The 23,175-nt window shown below is 40.1% G+C and overlaps 1 protein-coding gene across 2 annotated transcripts in view; it reads left to right on the forward strand.

The window, feature by feature from the left end:
- The window catches only part of FAM110B (family with sequence similarity 110 member B), a 128,073-nt gene that overhangs the window by 52,160 nt on the left and 52,738 nt on the right, over positions 1 to 23,175 (forward strand). Inside the window, exon 1 of one of the 2 annotated variants that reach the window (XM_008644942.2) lies at positions 6,418 to 6,556. The exons of the other annotated variant lie outside the window; for it this stretch is intronic. The gene's annotated coding sequence lies outside the window, so the exon portion shown is untranslated. Of the gene's footprint in view, positions 1 to 6,417; positions 6,557 to 23,175 lie in introns of those variants that run through there. 2 annotated transcript variants of the gene reach the window in all.

Here is a 23,175-nt window from a genome sequence, read left to right on the forward strand (position 1 = left end):
GCAGGGCAGGGCAGCCATAGCCCAGTCTCCAGCAGGGCAGGGAAAGCGGCTTTTGGGGTCCCGGCGTTGTTTCCAGCAGGAAGAAAGAACGGCCAAAAAGAAAGAAAGCAGCAGCTCCTTTCTCTGCAGCTTCTCTCTCCGGACGCTCCGAGCGAACTGACCCCACACCCAGGTGTAGACAAAAGAGTAGCCAGGCCCGCCCCACTCCCCTTTTTGTCTTTCTTAAGTACAGCTATTTGTCCCCTAGCAACATGCATATGGGAGAAAATTCCTTTAACAGGAAAAAAAACTAAGACTAAACTAAAACCCCAACAGTGAAAAACAGTCTTTGAAGAATAAGAAAACAATGGGGTTTAGAGAACCTGATGGGTCTTCATTGTCATCACAGAAGATCAAAGAAAACCTTGGAGCTGCTCTTTTTACTCAGAATTGGAAAAAACATTCTCAATTACAGAAGTGAGCAAGTCTGACAGAGTTTTTTCTTCAAAGGGAGGAATGCTATACTTCATCTTTCAGCCTTTGCACTCTTTGCAGCATAGCATTTTTGAAAAATTGCACCTGTCCTCCAAATGGAAGATTTGTATTTAAAGTTTTCCCAAGCCAGTCTTATCTCAGTTGGACATACTCGGCATCAGGTTGTGCCACCCATTTCAGCAAGGTGGTCATAGTGAAGATGCTACTAAATAGAAAAGAAGAAAATGCCAGCAGGGGTGATGGAGATTAATAATGTGGAGTTGCTGGAAGTTTACTTACTATATTGCAAGCTCTTTCTGCTTTTTCACTAGGGAAATCAGTATTTGTCATCAGCTTTCTGGCTTAAATGATTCTCTTAGGGTCCCCATGTTCCACCAGCAACTACAAAGAATGTATCTCCACTTTTGAAGCCCTTTTGTGGCTTGTTCCAGTGTAGTTTTAACCTCCCATGTCCTTGTGAGCAGTTAACTTTTGCTACCATTATATCTTATGCTAGGACTTCAACATCTTACCTCAGCCATGTTTAGTTTTTTGGGTTTTTTTATTGCACTCTTTTTTCAAATCTGTTTGTTCTGGTCTGAAAATGTGTCTCTCTCACTTAACCGTTTGGAAGCAGAGGCTGTTTTTTCTATAATATATTTTGCAATTTTTGTGTCACTAGGGTCATGATTTTTGATTTTATGTGAGTCAGTCATACATGTCCATGTTCTGGATGCACTGTTTAAAGCTATTTCTGTGCTTATTGTAAACAGTGTGGTCCCTTTCTCTGGTTCACCAACTTTGTGGCCATCTAGCTGGTCAGCCAGGGGCTGTGAAATGGTGGCTAAGAGGCACACGTGTTTTGGTCTTGAGAAGGCCTTGGTTGTGCTGAAAGGTGTTACGCCTTTTGAAATGGACAGTTCATACTGCATCTCTGCTGGTAGCTGTGAGGAAGGGAAGTTGGGGAAAAAATAAGGTGGAAATACAAGAGGGCACAAAGCATATTTGTGTAGTTTGAGGTGATTGCTGAAATACGGTGGAAGAAAACCTTGCACTGAAGGAAAAATGGATGGAACTTGAGGAGGAATGGAAAGTCGACGTTGGTATGGAGATGTGTTGGAGTGGTATGTGAAGGGAAGCATACTTTAGGGCAATGAGAAATCTTTTAAATGACCTTTTGTTTGGGATTTGTGTGTTCTTAAAAACAGAACAATGCTGCATTATTCCACATTTGGTTTTGTGTCCGAAGTGCAAGTGCTCAGCATAGTAAACCTCTTGCAGGCTTCACTTCAGATCCTTCTTTGCCACATCCATCAGCAGTAGGATGAAACCCACCTCACTGACAGCTGAACTACTCCTTCCCTGGCTCTCCAGGGTGGCAGTGATGGACTGGTGTCATCCTTTTAGTCAGTTAGGTCTGCAGTGAACATACTGCCAGTGTGTAGGTCTGTGGAGGTAGTGTACTTTGGAATGTGGGTGATTTTTTCTGTTTGCTTTTTTTATGATTCTGAGATAAAAGTGAATAAGAATGCTATAAAAAATAGTCTGTAGGAATCAATCTTAGTGCCATCCTGCAACGAGTCTCTGGCATTAATATAGAGACTTCTCTGCCTGTTATTAAGCTTACAGAGGCATTCTGTCTGGGGCATTTATGAATATAATGAGCATATTTGAAAAGAAAAACAGCTCGAAGTTCCAGGTTAGCTGTCCAACTTCAATGATTGAGAGCATTGACATATGCACACATGTGGACAGGTAACTGCTTGCTTACCAATCAGAATTGGAGCAATCCAAGAAATGTCTCTGTGCTACACAAAATGAAAATAAGTTTGTTGATGCTGAGTGCCAACCTCAAGATATTTGTGACTTCCAGAGAAAAGTTTATACAGCAAACGCTAGGCCCATGTTTTGTTTTCCTCCATAAATGATGATGGGCCTAGTGAAGAGTTTGCCGCCAACTGGCAGACTTCCCAAATACTTGCTAGGAAAGGAAAGAACTCAGCAAATAACAATTGTGAAATCAAAGGTAGTTTTCAAAAGAAAAAGAAAATAATGCTAGATAAATTTATTTGGGAAAGAAAACTGAAATGTAGAAAAATTTGTGGAAAACTGTCCCCTTATCTTTCAAATTGTGTAAATGTCAGAAGTACCATCCAAAAAATCTTAAGACAAATCTTAAGATTTTGTTGTTACATAAATGTAACCATGGGATGGTTTAGCTTACTTCTAAAAGTCTAATGAATGCATCAAGCCAAGTAAAATATTTATTAGAGTAATTGGTTCAGTTCAACCTCTCAAGGCTACAGCTTGGAAATATCCACACTATTGCCTTTAGAAATGCAGCATGTTCACCAACCACTTTGCTCAACTCATTTTCATGCCATATGCTTGCTATACTTTGCAAAATCTAATTAAGTAACTGAGGTAGCAGTTTACAAGCAATATTTGATACATTTTTAAGCCAAAGGTTAAGTGGTATCCAGAGTGAAACCTGTTCAGTTGCAAGACACATCAGAATTATTTAAGATATTCTTGTATTGAAATAATTGGATATGGAAGTACTTATACAAGTGATAATAACCTAGTAGAAAGTTATTTGTTCCCAAAATATTAATATGTTCGTTAATTCACTTAGATATGCCTAAATGAAGTGTAAAATTCATTAATGTGCTAGCTAGACAGTTTTCACTTTAGGAAGCTGGGTTTAGTGTCATATGATGAATTCATCATACCCTCATAGCTTTTCCTCTCTCCTCCCCTCTGTGATGGGCATCTGCTTTGAACCATATGGTTTCAGAGAATTTTAATTGAAATTCTTCTGTCAAGGAACTGAGCTGGAGAAAGCCTAACTTGCTTATAATTGCTAAAAATTTTGTAGAGACCTTCTGTTTCCATGCGGAGGAGCAGGAACTTGAAGCTTAGCACATGCAGGTAACTTGTGCCAGGGACAGGCTTTTGCTTTCGATGAAAGTCTTCCAAATATTGGTCAACTTGTGTACCTTTCACAATTTGTTCATTTCCAACAGAGACTTGCTGGAGTCTCTTGTGACTGTGTCCTTATGAAACCTCTCTTGGCTTCTCTTGCTGGCACATCTATAGATGGCTGTATCCTGTCATGGGTCCAGTGCATGGTCCAGGTGCTCATGTGCCATCACCACGGGTGGCAGGGCAGGCTGGTGGAGCTCTGCATTGTCCTCAGTTGGAGTTTCAGCCATATGCCATTGCCAAATGGGGGTTCTTGTGAATGACCACTGGCTCTAAACATTTGCCCTGCTGTGCAGTTCCCCATACCTTCCTGACCCAGCATATTGTGATGATGGTTAAAAGCTAGTGTAAAAATTGAGATAGACATTGGCACTCTGCCGGCTGATCTGCTAAGCTAAGCACAGAGGTTTAGTGAGTATTGATTATGTTGCAGAGACAAATAGGTGTTTCTTGAAATTCACCTTTGCAGCTGTTTATGGGTCCTTCAACTACAGCTGCTGCCATGAGGTTTTAAAAAAGAAAGCAACTCCTGGAATAAACACCCTGCTGCAATGGTATGTTGAGAGTGTGCTGCCAGGGCAGCCCTTGCTGGGGATGTGGGTTGAACGTGCCCTTGGAGCCAGCAGCTCTGTGGGAGGAGGCAGGAGGCTGGCTGCTGGGGGGCCGTGCTGGAACTGAGCAGGGTGAAGCAGCGAGGGCTTGGAGCACTGCTGGGCAGAGGGGGGACACACACGTAGGCTTAGCAGCTTGCATGGGAGGGAGCCGAAACTGAGAGTCGCGTAGCAGCTGAGGTCTGGTTGATTCCTGTTTCAGTTTTCTTGGTCATTTTTTCACATGTCATCCATGCCTTGGTGGTTTGTGAATGTGGATTAGATTAGAAGAATGATTTAAGTTCCTTGATTTTATTTTTTGTGTTCATGCATCTTTTCTTTTGCTTAGCAAATGCGAGCATTCCCAATAGCTGGATCAGAGGACTAAGGTTAAGACTTTTATTGGTCTTATTCCCCTGTTGCTACCTTTGGCAAAATGTTAGAAAAACAACATTGTAGATCTGATCATCAAATCATTGTGCATCTTTTTCACATGCCTCTTGAACTATTCAAATTAATTTTTTAACCACTGTATAACTGCCTCTCCTGCCTTTCTTCATTAAATATATAGTTTCCTGGTTTCAAGCAGTATGGCTGAGAAACTTGGAATATTCCACAGTATTTTGTAGAAGAATTTATAAAAATTGATGAGCTTCTTAGATGATGTAATCTAAAAAAAAGACTAAATAAAACAGCCTCCTTCCTTTATTGCAACACAAAACTTAATGTTGACCAAACGTTGAATCAAGGAGCAAAATGTCACTCTTTCTGTATTTCTTTTTTATTTCTAGCCATATGTAGCTTTGAGAATATTAGTCTTACAGAGATGAAGTCTACTTCTAGCACAGAGCAACTCTTTATGAGCAATTTCCGCTGGCAGATTAAGAAAGCTGTGACATAGCTATTTACATATTTCCAGTAAATATGGTCTTGCACTGTTACCACATTGAGGTCTTGTTCCATGAGTAAAATTTTATAAAGTAGCAAATACAATTTTTGTACTGAAGTAAGTACAATATGCTAAAAATGTTTATAGACAGCCTTTAATATAATGCTCTTGGACTGTGCCTGATACTGTATGGTGCTGGTGATAAGAGTAGAGAATTAGGAAAAATGCCAGCGTGGGCACAGTAGAACTCATTATTGCAGTGGGGTTCAGGATCTTGTTAGTGTAACGTTTATGGATATGGTTTATGTGCAACTTAGTGAAACATCTTAAAAATGCATTGTAGTTTGTCTGTGCATAATGCTGTAGCACAAGAGACGGTTGTGTACTTCCATCTTGTCACTGATGTTTGAAAACCTTTTGATCAATGTAGAGCTTAGGTGATTATATGAACCATGCGGGAACAGAAAACATCTGAAGAGTGTTTTTCTGTTTGTGCTAAGCAGAGTGAGGATTAATTGAAATGTACTACCAAGGAAGACTAAACAACAAGTGTCTGTATCTTTTTTCACTGTTATTTACCTGATGTAGAAGCTCCCAGCATCTTTCAAACACACAATGTTCTCTTGGGTCGTAACATTCCTTTGTTTAGTGGACTTACTTACAAAATAAGCGTAAGTAAGCATGTAGGACTTAGTTGTGTTAGTTCCCCATACATCTAAGTAGTCTTTGCTCATGGTATTTTCCAAATGACTTAATTTGTTTTGCACAATGGCAAAAATTTCCTTGGCATTTGCACCCTAGCCTCGTGAAAGCTTAGTTAGGACTTTATGTGCTAATGCACACAGAAGCCTTCTGACCATCTGGGTGTCTGCCCACGGGTAAACGTAAAGGACGGACAGAGGGGGTCCTGTTGACTTGTGTAGGGCTACTGTGCACTGAAGGCACGTGTGTGGTTGCAGTAGTGTGCAAAACCTGATCTGAGGTCTGCTGTGTGTGATGCTGGCGATGCTTGGATTCAAAACAAGAATTCCTACTGGCAGAATAAACCTCTGCATTTTGTTGTCTCCTTGAAATAGACCTAGCAAACTACAAGGGGTCAGCTTCTCAAAGGGCACACCTAAATATATCCTTGTTTTCAGAGACGGAGACAAACCCCTCATAGGTGAATCACTCAGAAAAACAACAACAACAACAACAGTAACGTGAAAACCCAAACAGGAATTTTATCCTGACGCACCCAGACAAATAGCAGTCCCAAATGTTGATGCTGTGGGCTGAAAGGTGTGATGTGCCGGGCTCCGTTTCCGCGCACGGTGCCTCAGCAGCCCTGTGCTCGGCGGAGGGCTATAATTAGATTAGCAGCCTGCTCAGCAGCGCTGCCAGCCTGCGAGCCTCAGCGAGCATGTGCTGGATTCTGCATGTGCCTCCCGCTTATTGGCGGCCGGGGTTGCTGCCTGCCGGTTTGATAGGTTTCCCCAGTAATCTTTATGCTGCATTACAGACATAGATACAGAGGTACTGCGTGCAGGCAGTGGGAGAGGTGCTCAGCTTGTAGCGTAAAAGAAAGCCCACAGATGAAAGGCACTGGTCTTTGTTGCAAGGCATCATTACTTAAGGACTGCTAGCTGGGAACGGAGAGGTCAGTGAAGGAGTTTTACTTGGTGGTAATTACTTTCAGGTCTTTATCTCTCCGGTAAAACAGTCATGCATGAAATTAATACTGTTAATCATGTCATCTGTTTAATTTGATCTTGCTTTCATTAATATCATGTATACTCCAGTGGGAGAGCCATCAGATTACAAAACATATCATTAGAGTGGGTTCAGTTCAAAAATAAAGTGTATTTATATGAGAATATTGCTTTCATTTGAGATTTTGAGCCTGTGCATGGGAGTGATTTTACTGGTTGCCTTTTGTTATGCTAATGGCAATATTTCTTTTATTGGAATGTTTTCTGCCGAGCAATTGAATTAAAGCATTTAAACTATTAGCATATGAAGATAAATCTGCAAATAGTGATTAATTTAAAGAATAATTTTGTGAAGTATTCTTTAATATGATTATAGCAATAACTATCTTGGTGGTTCTCTTGCAACAAGGTAGAGGGATGACGAGTAATATGCTATTGTTCTTTCAACAAAGATGCTGGAGCCTTCATGTTTGGGTGGATTCTTTGTTTCATCTACTGGGTTTTATTTTAAGTGGCTTTCAAAATGAAACTAAAGCTATTCAGCCTAGTAGATTTCAATATATCCTTTGCCTGCACATACATGTATTTTATATGTATTTATTGTTCTCAAAGGCTGAATTTTGGCCCAAAGCCTTGTTTATTGTGAGAACTGCCTCCAGCAGTAGAAACAAGATATATATATATATATATATATGCCAGTCTTTTAATCGGCGGTTCTGAGGCTATTATGGTATTTATCATAGCATCATACTCATTTAAGTTCTTTTCATACTTGACCTACGCATCAATTGATCACAACTTTTCCCATAAAAAGCATGCATATTTAATGAGAACGTTCTACAGTGAAAGCTGTTCAGAACAAAAGGAAGCAAGCATAAAGTATTAAAGAAAAGTCTCATAATGTAGTCATGACTCATTTGATGAGTTTTGAATATTAAGGCTGACTGGTGAGGCTTCAGAGTTAATGCCCTTGTCTGTGTCAGACTCCAGAGCCCACATGAACTTGTATATTAAGTCACCAGTCATCTGGCTGGCTGGCTGCCACCATGCGTCCGAGGTACGAGTAGATTGTCTCAGCCAGGATCAGAAAGGTGTTAGGAACAGGAGCTATTTTGGTATTAGTCTCCATTCTTCCCTCTGCACTTATCCTTGAAGAGGTTTTTTCTGTTGTATAAACCAAAGCAAAATTTAGGTTGTTCCCTTTTAAAGTATGTGGTGTGAAACTGTGTTACCTTCTGAGTAGATGCCCTTAAATGTGAGCATTTATTCAGTTATCAACTTTACGTGGCAGTGGGTACAACAAAGACACATGCTTTATTATTTGTGATTGTATATTCAAACATGAGTATTTGGGAGGTTTAATCACATCTGGAACATGACTGTTTGAAGTTTTGCTGGTGACTGAAACAGTTAACTTGGTATATATTTTAGTCAAGAGCAAGTTTTTTTCCATATTCCAGGAGTTGTTTTCGAAGTTGTTTTCTTTTAGGTAGACATGGAAAATGCATTTTTGCATTGTGACAGTTAAGCCTGGACAGGGAGGACTCAGGATGTGAAGACATGTTGTTCCTGAGCTGTTTCATATTCCCTCATTGCCTCAAGTTACCAACCAAAAGTGTTTTAAAGATGCTCTGATTTATGCCTTCTGCCTTTTTTAACAGAGGCTCACCTTAAGTAATTTATCTATGTTTTTATAACCTTTTCAACTGCATCCCATGAAGGAGTAACTGAAATCAATGTTAGTAACAATGAAATGTAAATGGTAATATCCTCAGCTGAATCATGTTTACCATATCCAGACAATGGGTTTTCAAGAGAAGAGAGGCTGATATTTTCTACTCCATGTATTAGGCTATTACTATTTGTAAGCAACATAAAGTATGTTGGAAAAATGCTGTAAAAGTTACCATATTTTTGGTGGTGGGTATAGGTAATACCACTGCCCACTGAAACTGAAATGCTGCACCAGCAGCTAGTCAGGCGTGGATGTCTCTGCCTCCAGAAAGAGCTGTGATGATCTTTGCAAGCATCACAAGAAAACGTGACAGTAGTGAAATTAGAACTGGTGACATTGTAATTTAACTTTGCAATATCTTAACAGCAAGGAATATGCTACTTTGTTATTGCTTCATTTTGTTACAACCTTATTTTTCTTCTTGGTCAGCTAAGAAAAAAAATTGAAGCAACAGTTTGTTGCTCCCTAAAAGGTTGACATTCTTTTTTGCTATAAGCATATTTTAACTGTAACCAGTGTATTGCTCCAAGAAATTTAGCACACTTCAGATTATTATCAATGAGATTTTGTATTCAAGCTTTGTCAGTGAGTTTCTTCATGTAGAAATTTTTAATTATTCTTTTGTTAGGAGATGTATGCATAGCATATTTGTTATGTGCCTCTGTGAACTGTTCTCATTTCTGATGTGTTGCCCTGTAGTTAAATCTCCAAGTCCTTTGCTATGTGAAAAGGAACACTTAATGTTTCTTTCCCAACAGCAATAGAGTATGTATGTGTATATACATATGTATGGTAAAGGCACAAAAGTATGTCGTGAAAATAAAGATCTCAAGTGTTTAATTTATATATGCATGTAAATATATATAAACACATATATATTTTCTACCACGTAACTCTAACATATGTTTGTGTAGAAAACGCTTCCAATGTCATACCAGTATTCTCATTGTAATCCAATAGAAATACTCCTGGAAGAGTAATGTTAGAAACACCAGATTTGGCTGCTGGCTGGAGATGGGATATATGCAGTAAACTGAGTGGCTGTAATAAACAGTGCTGCACTAGCTCTTCTCTATTAAGATATTATGTCTTTTTACTGCTATGCATATAAGTGAATTTTGCATTGCTTAAACCCTTACCAAGTCTGAAGGGGAAAGATGATACTTAAGGTTAACGCGTTTTTTTTGTAGCCTGTTAGCAATGAAAGAGATACTCCAGGAAAAGTCGTAGGGGTTTAAAGTATTACCATGGTGTTTATTTTGCAGGATTTGTACTTACATGCCTTACAGTTTTTAAGTCGAGTAGCAGCAAGTGATATATGCATAAAGGTATTAGAAGGAGAAGAGTGACATTGTGCCCTAAAGCTCCTTTTTGTTTTTCCTCTGTTTTTGGAACCAACTCCAGTTATTACTTTGCTGATGAAATGACTGTCTGCTTATAAGGTTGAGACATTCAGTAGCCCATCTATAAATGCTTATTATAACACTTTGAGAGTTCACAGGAAATCAGTAGCCTGTTTTCTATATTTTTTTGAGTGAAGGTCATTTTAGTCTTCAAATCTGAAGACTTCTGGGCTGGGTGGTGTGAAGGTGCAGGATGAGCCCTCTCGGTGGAGATTCCCTCTGTGGGCTCAGCACAGTGTGCATCAGCTTGGGAAGGCCTTGTTGTGACACTCTTCCCACACTGATGCAGCAGCACTGTTTAACGGGGTCCAAAATGTGACCATGTTCTCATATGCAGACAACTCTTGATCCAGTTCAGAGACCCATGCCCTGGGACTGGGCACAGGAGAGCCAATGGCAGGGAATATCTGCCCTGCCCTGCCTTCCCCTTCTGCAGGGCTCTGCTTGCCTGGCATGAGTTATCCTGGGGACTAACCATGTGGATTTAGAAACTCCATGGATGAAATATGTCTAGCTTTGGGCAGCGGAGTGTCAGACATTTGCAATGTTAAGAGTAGGGTTGTGTTTTATAGAGCACAGAGTGAAAGTGGCTCTTTCTTGCAGTTCTCACAGTGGTATGGTGAATTAAAAGCAAAAATGATATTCATATTTTTTACATTTAATCTCCTGTTATGATTAATTTTAATTATTCTTAAATGTATTACCTTCAGTATTAAGTGTGACTTGATAAATTAAATGTAGAACACAGCCAGCAAATAGTAATCCTGGATGCTATTGTCTGCATAATCCTGGTAATGAGATTCCTGTCTTAATTTCATATTGTCTTTCATGGATGTGCTTCAGCCACCTGCAGACACAAATGTTTGCTTCATCTTTCCATGAAGCACCTGGAGTTTCCAGCCCAGATCCTCACTTTGTGTATATGTCATTTTTAAACATTAATTGTCTGTTCCATAACAGATGTTATTTGGGTTTGTGCCCTGTCGTGTAGCTGTTGCATACTTCTGTAGTATATTGGTTTGTTAATTGAAACAATATTTATACATTGATGATGATCCCATGGCCATCTACTTACTTGGCTGCTTATCTGTTGGGTATTGTAGAACATTGTAGAATTTTACTGTGTCATCCATACCTTTCTGAATAAAAACCCCAATTAATGGCAAAGAAGGATATTAAATTCTTGCATTTCTTTTGAGAGAGCTTAGAATTGTGAAAGTTGGTAGACTAAGCCAGAGGTTGTTCTACTTCCTGATTAGGAAGTCTGTAGAAACAATTATGTAGCAAAGTAAAGTGATGTGTCAGAGGACTTGTATGGGTTATTAGTGCTGTTTAGCTGGAGAGAAATGTGAATAACTAGATTTGCAGTGGTATGCACATTTTCACAAGTTTGTGAATATTTGACTCATCTATTTAGGGTCCTTTTAGCCCATGGTTATAAGTGAGTTTTTTTTAAGGTCTGGGTACTGGTTTTGTATATAGTATTACTGAAGGAGAGATGTTAATACAATGTGGTGTGTTGGCCTATAATACAAAAGCATAATATGATACAGTGCCTGTGCCAGAATGTTTCCTGCCTGTATAATCTAGGTAGAAAAAGGCTAGAGTGGAAGGGAGAAACAGAGACAATAAAGATGAATTATCTTTTATGTGACCACAAACTGTGGAGTTGCAAGGTAGACTGAACAGTCTGTGCTTTAGGATTATAAACCATCACTGCAAATGTCTTTACAAAGAGTAAAAAATATAAGATCAGTGTAACTATTCCTGTCTATATAAGCACTTACAGTACAAACTTCCCAGGGTAAGGATGATTTCCTTCTGTCTCAATGTCATAATTGTCATTGGGTATTTTGGGCATTGCAGTCATCTGGAAATGAGTGTGCAGCTTTGTATTTCTACCATGATATTACAACAGCAGTCTAGTCAGAAGATGTATGAGGGATGTGATAAGTTATATTCCTTCCTCTTCCATTACTGTTACATCAGCCCTACTGTTCTGTGCCATGTGGTATGCCCTATTTTCCTTTACCATATTGTGGAGTGCAGAGGTTGCTATTTTGGCCCCTAGCTCTCCAGGGACTGGGTAAAGCCTGGCAGGGACTCTGCAATTGCTGTAAATTTTCTGTTAAAGACAGGTACCATAGAGGGTGCAGCAGAACAGGACCTCAGAATATGATGATGTCATTATCCTCCAGTGTTTTGGTGCTTCTTGTTTCTGTTCACCACAGTTTTCCTTTCCTTGCTGCCACCACCTTTCTAAATTTGTCTGCTCCATTTTCCCATTTAAATCTACTCTTCTTTTATTCCCACTTTCTCCAATCCCTCTCTCTGCCCTTCAGTTTCTACCTGTCATGCTACCTTGGGCTCTTTGAACTCTTTGCAGCCACCTCCCCCTTTTTGGGAGGTGGATATCTGCGCTGGTTTCAGCTGGGGTAGTTGAATTTTCTTCACAGTGTCTGGTATGGGGCTGTGTTTTGAGTTTGTGCTGAACACAGTGATGATAATACAGAGATGTTTTTGTTGTTGCTCAGCTGGGCTCACACACAGCCAAGGCCGCCTCTGCTTTTCGTGCTGCCACGCTGGTGAGGAGGCTGGGGGTGCATGGGAGGGTGGGAGGAGACAGAGCCAGGACAGGTGACCCCAACTGACCAAAGGGATATTCCAGACCATATGGCATCATGTTCAGTATGTAAAGTGGGGGGAAGGAGGAGGAAGGGTGGATGTTTGGAGTGATGATGTTTGTCTTCGCAAGCCACTGTTACATGTGATGGGGCCCTGCTCTCTGGGAGTTGGCTGAACACCTGCCTGCCCATGGGAAGCAGAAAATTCCTTGTTTTGTTTTCCCTAGTTAACTGTCTTTATCTCAACCCATGAGTTTTCTAGCTTTTACCCTTCCCATTCTCTCCCTGATCCTGCTCATTGGGGAAGTGAGCAAGTGGCTGTGTGGGGCTTGGCTGCTGACTGGAGTTAAACCACAACAATATCCAAAAATACAATTTATGCAGAGGTGCCCAAGGACAGCATATAGGTGAAGAATGTAAATTCTCTTACCAAAGATGCTTGATTTTTCAAAGTTATTACCTGTTTATTTGTTGGAGCAAGATGTCCTTGACTCCTGCCTGGAAAGCTCATTCTGACAAATACAAATTGTACCCCTGACCTTTTCAAGTCTGACATATCTGCGTTTTTCCTCTCAGCCAGTTACCTCTTTACTGAAAGCAAGCATCTCCGTTCATCTCCCTGTCATCTCTAGATCAGGCCTTTCTTGAGTGATTTGTGAGCTTTGCTGACCACTTTCTGCAAACAGGGCTCCTTTCCATCATGCCTTTATACAGGTACCTCACATCAGCCGTGTTTCTGTGAGAGCTTGACCCACGGAGCTGCTTCCGTTCCTCCTGCTCTTCAAAGATGTCTCAGACAGTTGTGGCACATTACTGACCTGAACCTTGACAGCTTCACTGGTGCCTGCAGGGCTCCAAGATGTGTGGGTACTTATCTGCCTTAAAGTCACATTTATTTTGCTCTTCTTCTTTTGCTGGCACTTGGCACATTTGCCACACTGGGTGCCTAAAGGATCCTGCCACAGGCTGTCCACTGGGAGGAGGTTTTTCAGGCTGCCCTCACTAACTCCTTACAGAAAAACAGCCAAGCACATTATGCTCCTATCCTCTGCTAAAGTGTACAGGATTTGGGTTCTTCATCTATAGTGTGACTTGATGACGACTATGGTATGTGTAGAAAAACTGGGATGCTTCTTTACTGTTAACTCTGATTTTGAGCTCTCTTTAGAGACAGAGTTTTTGCAAGTATTTTCTCTTTCCTTATGCTACAAAACAACTTATACTTTCATATTTTATTTCAGCATGAAGTACTGGAGCCTAAATTTGCAACTCTGAAGCCTAAATTTGCAACAAAAGCATGTCTGTAATTAACTCTTAAAACGTGCATCCATTCTTAGAAGACATTACAGATACTAAATCCATCTGGTGTTGAATTACCATTGATTCTTTATATCTACTCCTACTTCTGGCTTTGTGGAACATAGTCCTGGAAGCATTAGCATCCTTAGGATACCACACAGAGCTTTTTTTTTTCCCCCCCCCTGCTTTTCACTAAAATTAATTATGGAATTTTCAGGGTATATAAATACCTGATTGTGGGGAGTAAAGAACATGGAGCCAGGCTCTTCTCCGTGCTTTCCCATGATAGCACAGGAGGCAATGGGCACAAACTGAAATACAGGCAATTCCATTTAAAGGTAAGCAAATGCTTTTCATCTGAGGATGGTCAGACACTGGCACAGGTTGCCCCGAGAAGTTGTGAAGTCTTTGTCTTTGGAGATTTTCAGAACCTAACTGAGATGAGGTCCTGGGCAACCTGCTCTAGGTGGCCCTGCTGTCAGCAAGGGGTTGGACTAGACTGGCTCTAGAAGTGCTTTCCAGCCTCATCTGTTCTGTGATTCTGTTACTAGAAGTCTCCAAATAGCAGACCAAGCAGGCCTTGCAACTCTAGGCATGTTGTTTTCTTAAATACGAATTCTGCTATCCAAACAGTTAACATTTTATTCCTGGGTATACCCTAGGTATGAAAGTATGCATGTATAGGTATGTATGCACCCACCTATTTCTGTCTCCACTGTAAACATACTTGAAAACTAGGACAAGCTGGAGAATATCAGAGATGGAAAAGGGAGGAGTAGAATGTTTTCATATATATATTTTAAATATCCTAATGCCATTTCATACAGGCCACACATGCTTTATGCAGCCATCGAGGGGTTTTTTTTCCTTTCCCATAAATATGCTACATCTGTATAGTAAAACAAATGCTGGAAAAAATTGCTTTAAAGAAAGCTTTATCCTTATTAGATGATTTCTCTTGGGCACTACTTATACATAATTGCATCTTTGTTCCGGTGCACATTGTGTGTAAGTGGGCACAAATTGTCCAGGAGGAGATCTGGAGGAGAGAAAAGAGAGAGCAAAAGGCTCTGGGTCAGAAGAGGGAGGTTCACCCTCAGCTAGACTCCACTTTTTCAAAAAGGTAGCTCTAAATTAAGCAGTAAACACGTAAAAACTGGCTGGAGTTCATGTATCTATATAAAGTACTCAATAGTTTGGATTTTTTCAAATACTTTTTGGAGTCCTACATGGGCATAATTACGGCTTTGCTGGTACTCAGCCCTATTTCTGCAGCCCACAGCTGTCTGTCTGTCTTACGGTGTTCTCAAAAACTAGAAAGCTGGACAAGGCTGACTGCTAAAATTACATGTAGCCTCTTGGTGTATAGGTGATCCTGGGGGGTAGTATTGGAGGAAGCTGTGAGCATCCTTTGTAGCATGAACTGGATACTTTGTGGGGAAAAGGGGGGACACGTGCACAGTTCATGTCCCATCAGAGCCATGAATCTTGCCTTATAGCGTTAACACATTTTCTTTCTCCTTTTCAACCCACATTAAAGTCAATTTCCCCTTCTTTAAATGATGACCATGATTAGTATTATGTTGTTTGGGGTTGAAGAGATTTTCGTTTATATCTTGGGCAAGATAAGTGACAGAGCATTCAGACTTGGGGTTTTATATATAAAGTTGAGAAAACCATTCTCTTTGTTCCTATAATCATTTGGATTTTTATTTGTTTAAGTAAATGACAATGCCGTGTTCTCTCTTCTGAAGCTTCATGGTCAAATATGGTGTGGGGTTTAGTTTTTCCTGCTTGTTCACAGGTTTTGAAATAACTTCTTAAAAATGCCCTTGCAAAAATAACAACAATAATAATTAAATCTGTTTTGAAGATCAAAGAAACCAATATCTGGTTCTGAGAGCTTGCTTAGTTCCATGCTTAACACACCAGCTTCAATCACAGCCACTAGGAAGTTCGGAACTTTTTTTTTGCTGTTGAATTTTCCAGAATTAATCTGATAAACCCTTTAATCCTTATGAACTGTACCATTCATTTTAGTTTAGCAGTTATGCCTTTTACTCTTGAATAGATTACTTTCTTGGGTCAATGCAGTTGTCTTTTGAAAATCATTTAGAGGTATCCACTGGCAGTGAAGTTGTCTTGTCAGGTATCACAAACATACAGAATGAATGGGTTTGCACTGACAGCTTCAGTCTCCCTTCCTTGCTTTTCTATACCTCCTTGCCTCTGTGTTTTTAATCATCCCTTCCTTTCTCTGTCCTCCATCCCCTTTTCTTCCTAAATCTATAAAATTTGCTGTGATTTCCAAATTCAAGGACTGTTAGGCCATCTGAAGCAAGAAGAAAAAGTCTTGTTCATATTTTAAAGTGTGAAACTTGCTTTTCTTTTCCCTGTCATGATATATCTGGAAATGGTCAAATGTTTGATGTGACATTGTTCACTAAAAGTGAGACCTGCCTGTAACTGAAGCTGCCCTGCAAGCCAGAGGTCGGTGCAGAGTTGCCAGCAGTGAGTGAGCACAGGCTGTCAGCATTGTCACTGTCGCTTACTTGCATGGTTCTACCCTTCCAAACTTCACAGGGAAGAGACAATGGAATTGTCAGAAGAAGTTCCTGTTCAGCTACTTGGACTATTGACATGGTGTTCCTCAAGGCAGAGTTTACTCTGAATTTACTGAGGTTTTTTTAGGAACTTGATGTCAGATCTTCAAAGTGGGGTTAGCAATAGTGCCTTCAACATGTACCAGGGTGTTAGTTTAATGCTTTTCCTCACAGCTGGAAAGGAGTTTTCATTAAGTGTGAAGATGCTGGATGAGCTCCTTTTTTAGGATGTTTCTTCCTGAAGCCTGCCAGTTGGAGGATCCTGTCACACCAGGCCCAGTGGTGATGAAGCAGCTGCAAGTTCCACAAAGATAGACTTGCAACCGGGGCTTTTGTGCAGAGCACTGTGACAGAGGTGTGACTTTTTGAGATTGTTGCAATAGCCTGAGATCATTGCAATGTTCGGTTTCTTTCAGCCAGAGGTACCAATCAAAACGTGACCCTGTACCTTGCACTACTGCATCAGTGCTCTTGCTCTGCTACGGAAAAATTTGAAAGCTCTGAGTGTTTTTGTAAAGAGGGGAGAAACCAAGCTATGGTGATGCCTTTGGGGACTCCATTTGAGTTTTGTGTTCAAAATGAAATTGTTTATTGCATTTAGAAAATAAATTGCTAAGACTAAGAAACAGGTGGATGAGGTTAATTTTTACTACTGGTTTATTTCAATTTTTTACACTTGTGGGAGAAGTCAGGTGGCCCAGTTACGAATGCAAAACTGATGCAGCCTCAAAAAAAGTAATTGCATTTTTCCTTCTCAAAGAGAAAACCATAGTAAATGTAATTCTGTTTCAGTCCCCATTGTATCTAGTATGATTTTAGCACAGTTTTGGAACCCCGAGGGATTTCCTTATTTCACATGAGCTGTCACCTGAGGTGAATTGTACTCCTTTAAATGTACTCTCCCTTGAAACTAAGTCCTTAAATAGTCTGCATAAGTTTTGAATGCTTGTTCTGCCTTTGATATAGTTAGATTAAAACTTTTATTTCTGTATAGATGTGGGGTTTGTCTGTATAATTTTTAAGTACATGAAAGTAGGGTTAGCATTAATCTCTCTTGTAAGTTGTCCTCTGCTCAGCTGGAATCTTTAATTTGCTTTCAGAGGCTTTTAAAGGCTTTTCAGAGCCTTTCAGTGTCCCAGTATTTCTTAGTGATAAAGGTCACTTAACTTGTGTAGGAAGTGCAATTTCTGTCAAGTTAATCTACTGAGAGCCTTGTGCCTTTAGGAGCCTTTATGATGATCTTTCCAGACAAAGTAGCACTTACACCACTTTCATAATTTCTCCGTAAGGTAAAAATTCTGCAATCCACTTTAATTAGAAAATATCTTTTTTCATCCTGTCTTAAACATGTTATTCTTTAATAATAATGAAAAATGGAGATGTAAACAAAAGCAGTCATCACCACATACCATAGCAGTGGAATAAAAACTGACTAGTCCTATTTAATTTCTTCCAAGGTCCTCACAAACAGGGAAAGCCCATATCTTGAAGATTTTCCCAGTGTAGCCTGAGATGCAGGCTTCTCTATCTGCCCATGCTCTGAAATCTGCCATCCGTGTGTCTCATCCTGCTACTGAAGTACTGTGTTGTCACTTTTCAAGCCTGGATGAAAGCAGCCTTGTCCCACTTACATCAGTTCTGAATATTGCTTGAAAGAGCATTTCCCAAAGCCTGTGGCTTTGGTTGTATCACCTGTCTTTACATCTTTTGTTGGTTCTTTCTTCTCTGTTGTACCCAATATTGAAACTCTTGGTAAGATATCCTAACATTATATGTCATCTTCCATTTATTACCAAATTTTTTTGTTTCTTGTCTTCATAATGCTATCCTAAGTCACCTTGTTGTTACACTTTCAAACACTAAGCTTTGTGCTTTGTTTTACATCCTTTCCAGCTGGGAAGAGCTAATACTGTTTAAATAAATTCAGTGTGCTCCACTGTGTTGTGGTCTTCTTTTAATTTACCCAGTATCACCAGGCAATCTTACAAAATGAGTATTAGTAACATTTCAATTAAGACCTAGAAAAAGATCTTTTCAGAAGGACCTGTGCATGTGCTTGTAACGGTGCATCTGCAGAATTATATCTGCTGGGAAGACTTTTCTGTGCAGATGATAGGCAAAGGCTTGTAATGCAACAGAAACTTTGTGGTGTCACTGATTACAGAGAACAAGTCTAGTCTAGTGGCATTTCTAGATGAATGGATTTGTCTGCAGTGAGAAATACCATCAGTTACAAAAGCAAATTGTCCTGGGAAAGAAGATAAAGTATAATGTTAATACAAGATAAAGGAAATCTTAAAGAATAATGAAATGAAATACAACTTGTTATGGAGCTATTTGGTATTGAAGGTACTAAACAAACTCAGTATGTGTTTTTTGGAGCTTCACGAAATGATTTGTGCAGATCTGGTGGCTGTGGGAGCAAAGGAAGACTTGAGGGTTGCATTGTGACTTGGCAGAGGGGATGCAACCTACCTTCAGGAGCCAGGAATTGCAGTAATTATTGCACTTTTCTTCCCCTGAGGGCTTTTCTTCATGTACAAAATGGGAGTGACATGGTCCAAACCATGTCATGGTTCCAAGCATTAAGTAACTCTGTTTAATACTGTTCTGGAAGACCAGAGGGGGTTTTGTTGTTGTACTTTCAGGTTTGGTGGTGGGGTTTTTTAACAGATGCCTGAAAGTCTTAAGGCCAGTTTTGTTTGCCAGATTATTCAAAACTGTGCTGCATGCACTGGGTCCCAGTGGAGGCAATTGGGAATACTACTGTGGGGTCACTCTTAACAAAAAGAGAGCAACAACCAAAGGAAAAAAAAAACAACCCACCCATCACCAAAGAACCCACAACCAAACCTTTTAATTGAGGCCTTTACCTCTATTTCCAGCGTTCACATAAAAACACTTGGGAGTGCAGAGCTATTAAAATCACTGGGGCACTGTTGAAAGAAATCAAAAACTTATGAACATTTACTGCTACTAGATATTTAGGAGAGATTTTCAAACAGTGCCTTTCTTAAGAATTGAGAAAGTATTATTTGTTTTTGTTATACTAATAATTACAAGCTTAAAGCATGTAACAGGTCCCTTGGAGGTACCAAGTGAGTTGTTTGTGAAATATGATCACAGAGGTCCACTTGGTACCACCACACTTTCATAAGTGAAAGTCACTGGTGATAACTTAGGGCAGATAAGTTTTGAAAAAGGGTACTAGTTTAAGGGAGGGAGGGAACAGACTAAAATTAGGAATTTCCTGTTTTAAGGATGGAAGTAAGTACAGGAAACGAGATGCACCTTGAAATTCAAATGGACTCTGGGCCTTTCTCTGTCTTAGAAATGTGGTGCTCTGTTTCTTCTGGGTTTACCACAGGGGCAACGTTTTGTTGAAGTTATTTTAGTGTAAAGGTAACACGTGAGAGAAGTTCACAGTTGCCATTAAGGATCACAGAAAATGCACAAAACCACTGGGGCCAGGCAATTCCCAGCTCTGGTCTGAACTGCAGTGAGGGAAGCTGGAACAAGCAGGGGTCCCTGAATTGCCCCTGCAGCCCCTCACCCTGGGACAGCTCACCTCAAGGGTGGAATCCCCTTGACTGGGCTAAGCCAAACCTGTTGCCACAGTGCCATTGCTGTCAGTGAAGAGAAACGGGCAGGTGTGTGGGTATGGCTTCTCCAGCCAGTTTGGGTGGTGTAGGTGGTCCTTCTCCTCTGCCAGCTGTGGAAAGGACAAGATACATGTCTTTTATGTGGCTGCAGTTTGTTGGCTGTGTTGCTGTACTTGGAAAGCTGTTTCTGAACCTAACTCCTATACTGGTTACAAATGGTTTAATTTCCAGCATAAATTTTTACTTTTAGTTAGCAGCATTTTCTATACTGATAACATCAAACTTGTTGCACTGCAGTGTGGTGTGTTTTTTTCCCCCTCCATATGTACTCTTCTATGGAGTGGAGCATCTGTGAAAAAGAAAATATTTTTTCCAGCATATCTCCCTTGTATCAGCCTTTCAGGTTTATGTAGATTTATGCATCTAGTGGCAGTTTACAGAAGAGTGGTGGAAGAGTCCTTGTTCCACATCAAAATCTGTATATACTCACATACACATATCTATATCTATCTATCTATAGATAAAGTTTTAAAATCTGAGAACATTTGCTGTGACAATGGGGTGTGATCACAAAGGCCAAAAGTTTTGTGAAATTTGGCCAGTGCTTCCCACCGAAACTGATTACAGGTGTGGGAATTGCCTGTAATGGACACTGCCTAAACATTGCATGGCTTGGGAAGAAACCTGGTCTCTACCACAGAAGGGCAAGTTCAGGGACAGCTTTTCAATCTCAACTGCTTTTCAAGGCAGTCGTGGTTTGTATGTGTGTGGCAACCGAGGAAAGGGTGTAGCTGGAATCTTGGCAATTAAAAGTAATCTTACCACCAGCACGTGGGTGCTTTGCTGTGCCTCTCTGTGGTTCTGGGGGGTTTGGAATGGGTAAGAAAGCAGCAGCTGGAAGCAGGTTTGAAAGATGAGGAGAGACATGCTGCTGTTGGGGCTGGGGCCATCCTGGGGCTGAGCTGGTGTATTCCCTATGAACCTGTCGGCATATTGAGAGGTGGGTGTGCCAGTCCATTGACTGAAATCTCTTCAGGTTTGGTAGTGGTTGCTAAGCAACTGCAAAACACTTCAGAACGGGATTTTTTTTCCTTACCCGTGGACTGTTTTTGCAGCAGGTAGAGGGGAGGGGGATGAGGAGCACTGGGGGGGGGGCTGCCCAGCAGCCCCTCTCCTTCCTTCCACATGTCACTGCCAAGGTGATGGAGAAGGGCCCAGGCTTGTACTGTGCTCCCCTTGCAAATTCACAGCTCTTTCACACTGTCATAGCAATTTAATTTATTTGCATGTACATAAATATTGCTCTCGACATTCCTCTGACAAGCAGCGAAATTTTCCAGTAAAACTTTGGTGTTTTAAGGAAGACAGTTGTACGGCAAAGGGGACATAACATGAGAGGTCTGCTGCTGATGATCCACAAGTGCTCTCCACCCTCAAAGGACAGGTACACTCTCAGTGTGGTCATCAACGAAAATAACTTGTATTTTTGTACTATCCCATCAGTTCACATATTGTAAAAACAACCAGGTGTGTGAATTGTTTTAGCAGTTGGCATCCCATCTATTAAGTTATAAGTTCTGCAGTTGGTATTTCAAATTATTTCCTATAAATGATATCTTACATGTAAGGATTATGTTCAAGTAATTGCAGCTTGAAATTGGCTGGTGTCTCATGCATTTTTATCACTAAAATACAATGTGCTTGTTGGCAATAGCTTAGTTTTGGTATTTGATTTGTTTTCAAGCACCTTACTTTTTACAAGTCATGTATTGTTTTTTGGCAGAAAGGCAGCTGCTTGGCATTCAGAGCCACTAGTTTGCAGTAACAGTTGTTGGTTCTGGTCCTTATTGGTTTTTCTTTCCAATTAAGATGCAGCTGTTATGACTTCTGGAGAGAGGGAGGATTATTTTATCCAGTGATGTAAACGGGAAAATCCTAAAGTAAGGATCTGTCCTTCAAAACAGCTGGGAAAAGAGTAGGCTATGAGACCTCAATGTTTAGTGAGAAGTACCCCGGGCTGTGATTTTTGTGACGAACTGCGTAAAAAGATCTGGTGTTTCTTTTCTCATGTAAATTGAAGGGAATTAATGATTCGGAGAAGATTATCCTAAAGGATTTTTCACACTGCATCTTTTACAACATAATAGGGGAATGTACAATTGCTAATGCCTTTGAACTTGGTTTTCTTGTGACATTTGGAGCACCTGCAGATACAGGGCTTTTGTACTTTTTAAGGAATAAAAAAAGACTGTAGTATTTTTAACTTTTTTGCTCAGGTATGTGTTCAGTGCTATATGTGGAAAACCCCTGAGCCACCTTTTGTTTTAGTTATAGCCTAAAAGCTGTAATCAGCAGAAGAGGAAGCCACACACACAAATCATTGCAGCGTATTGCAGACTGGACAGTTCTGTTAAACCAACCATTTAAAGTTAGGAAGTCAAGCAGGCTGAAGGTGGACAATGATTTGAGCTTTATGTGTAATTTCACTTTGGTGGCTCATTCATGCATATGTGTTTTTTGAAAAGATTGTGGTATCCTCTTTCCCCAAACTTCACCCATACAGCAGAATGAGTGCATCCACACTGGAAATCACACAAGTTAAACTGTTGCACTATATAGAAATACATAGAAAGATTGTGTATGTATGTACATGTATATATGCCACTACACACACACGCATATATATAGTATATTTTGACTGTTGTTCTCCTTTATATCTTCCAGGTGTGATTTTTTGGAAAGCTGGGGGTGGAGTGGGATGAGAATCCCAGGCTACTCTCTCCTTTACTGTTGTTTTGTGTGGCAGAGGAAGACAAGGAGCAATTCTGGGCTCAGATAAGTCTTTTTGGAAGGATTTGCATAGTGCCTTTGGACACTGTTTCTTCTTTTTCCTCCAGTTTTCTGAAAGGAATATAAGTTATAGCAAATCGTTTCAGTAGATTAATCAAATATGCTTAGGCATTACCTCTCAACTATAAATGGCAGTGTCATCTAGAAGAATAAAAACTAGTTAGCCAGACCAAAAGTAGAGAAGTTGGATATTTGACATATTCTCACTAATAAAGGGAGTAAACATTCTTATTAATTTTCATAACAAAAGTATTTCTGACTTTACAAATCATTGAACTGAGAGATCAACTTAGAATGTCAGTGCTATTGGCAAGTGATGTTGTAAACCAGTATGTCAAGCTCTTATTGACACAACCATAAACCAATGACTTTTATTTTCCTCTTTCAACACAGCAAGAGTCAGAAATAAATTTATATAATCTCAATATCTTTTTAATTTTTCTTTTTATAA

The sequence above is a fragment of the Corvus brachyrhynchos genome, unplaced genomic scaffold, assembly GCF_000691975.1.
Source record: "Corvus brachyrhynchos isolate BGI_N302 unplaced genomic scaffold, ASM69197v1 scaffold60, whole genome shotgun sequence".
Taxonomy (NCBI): Eukaryota; Metazoa; Chordata; class Aves; order Passeriformes; family Corvidae; genus Corvus; species Corvus brachyrhynchos.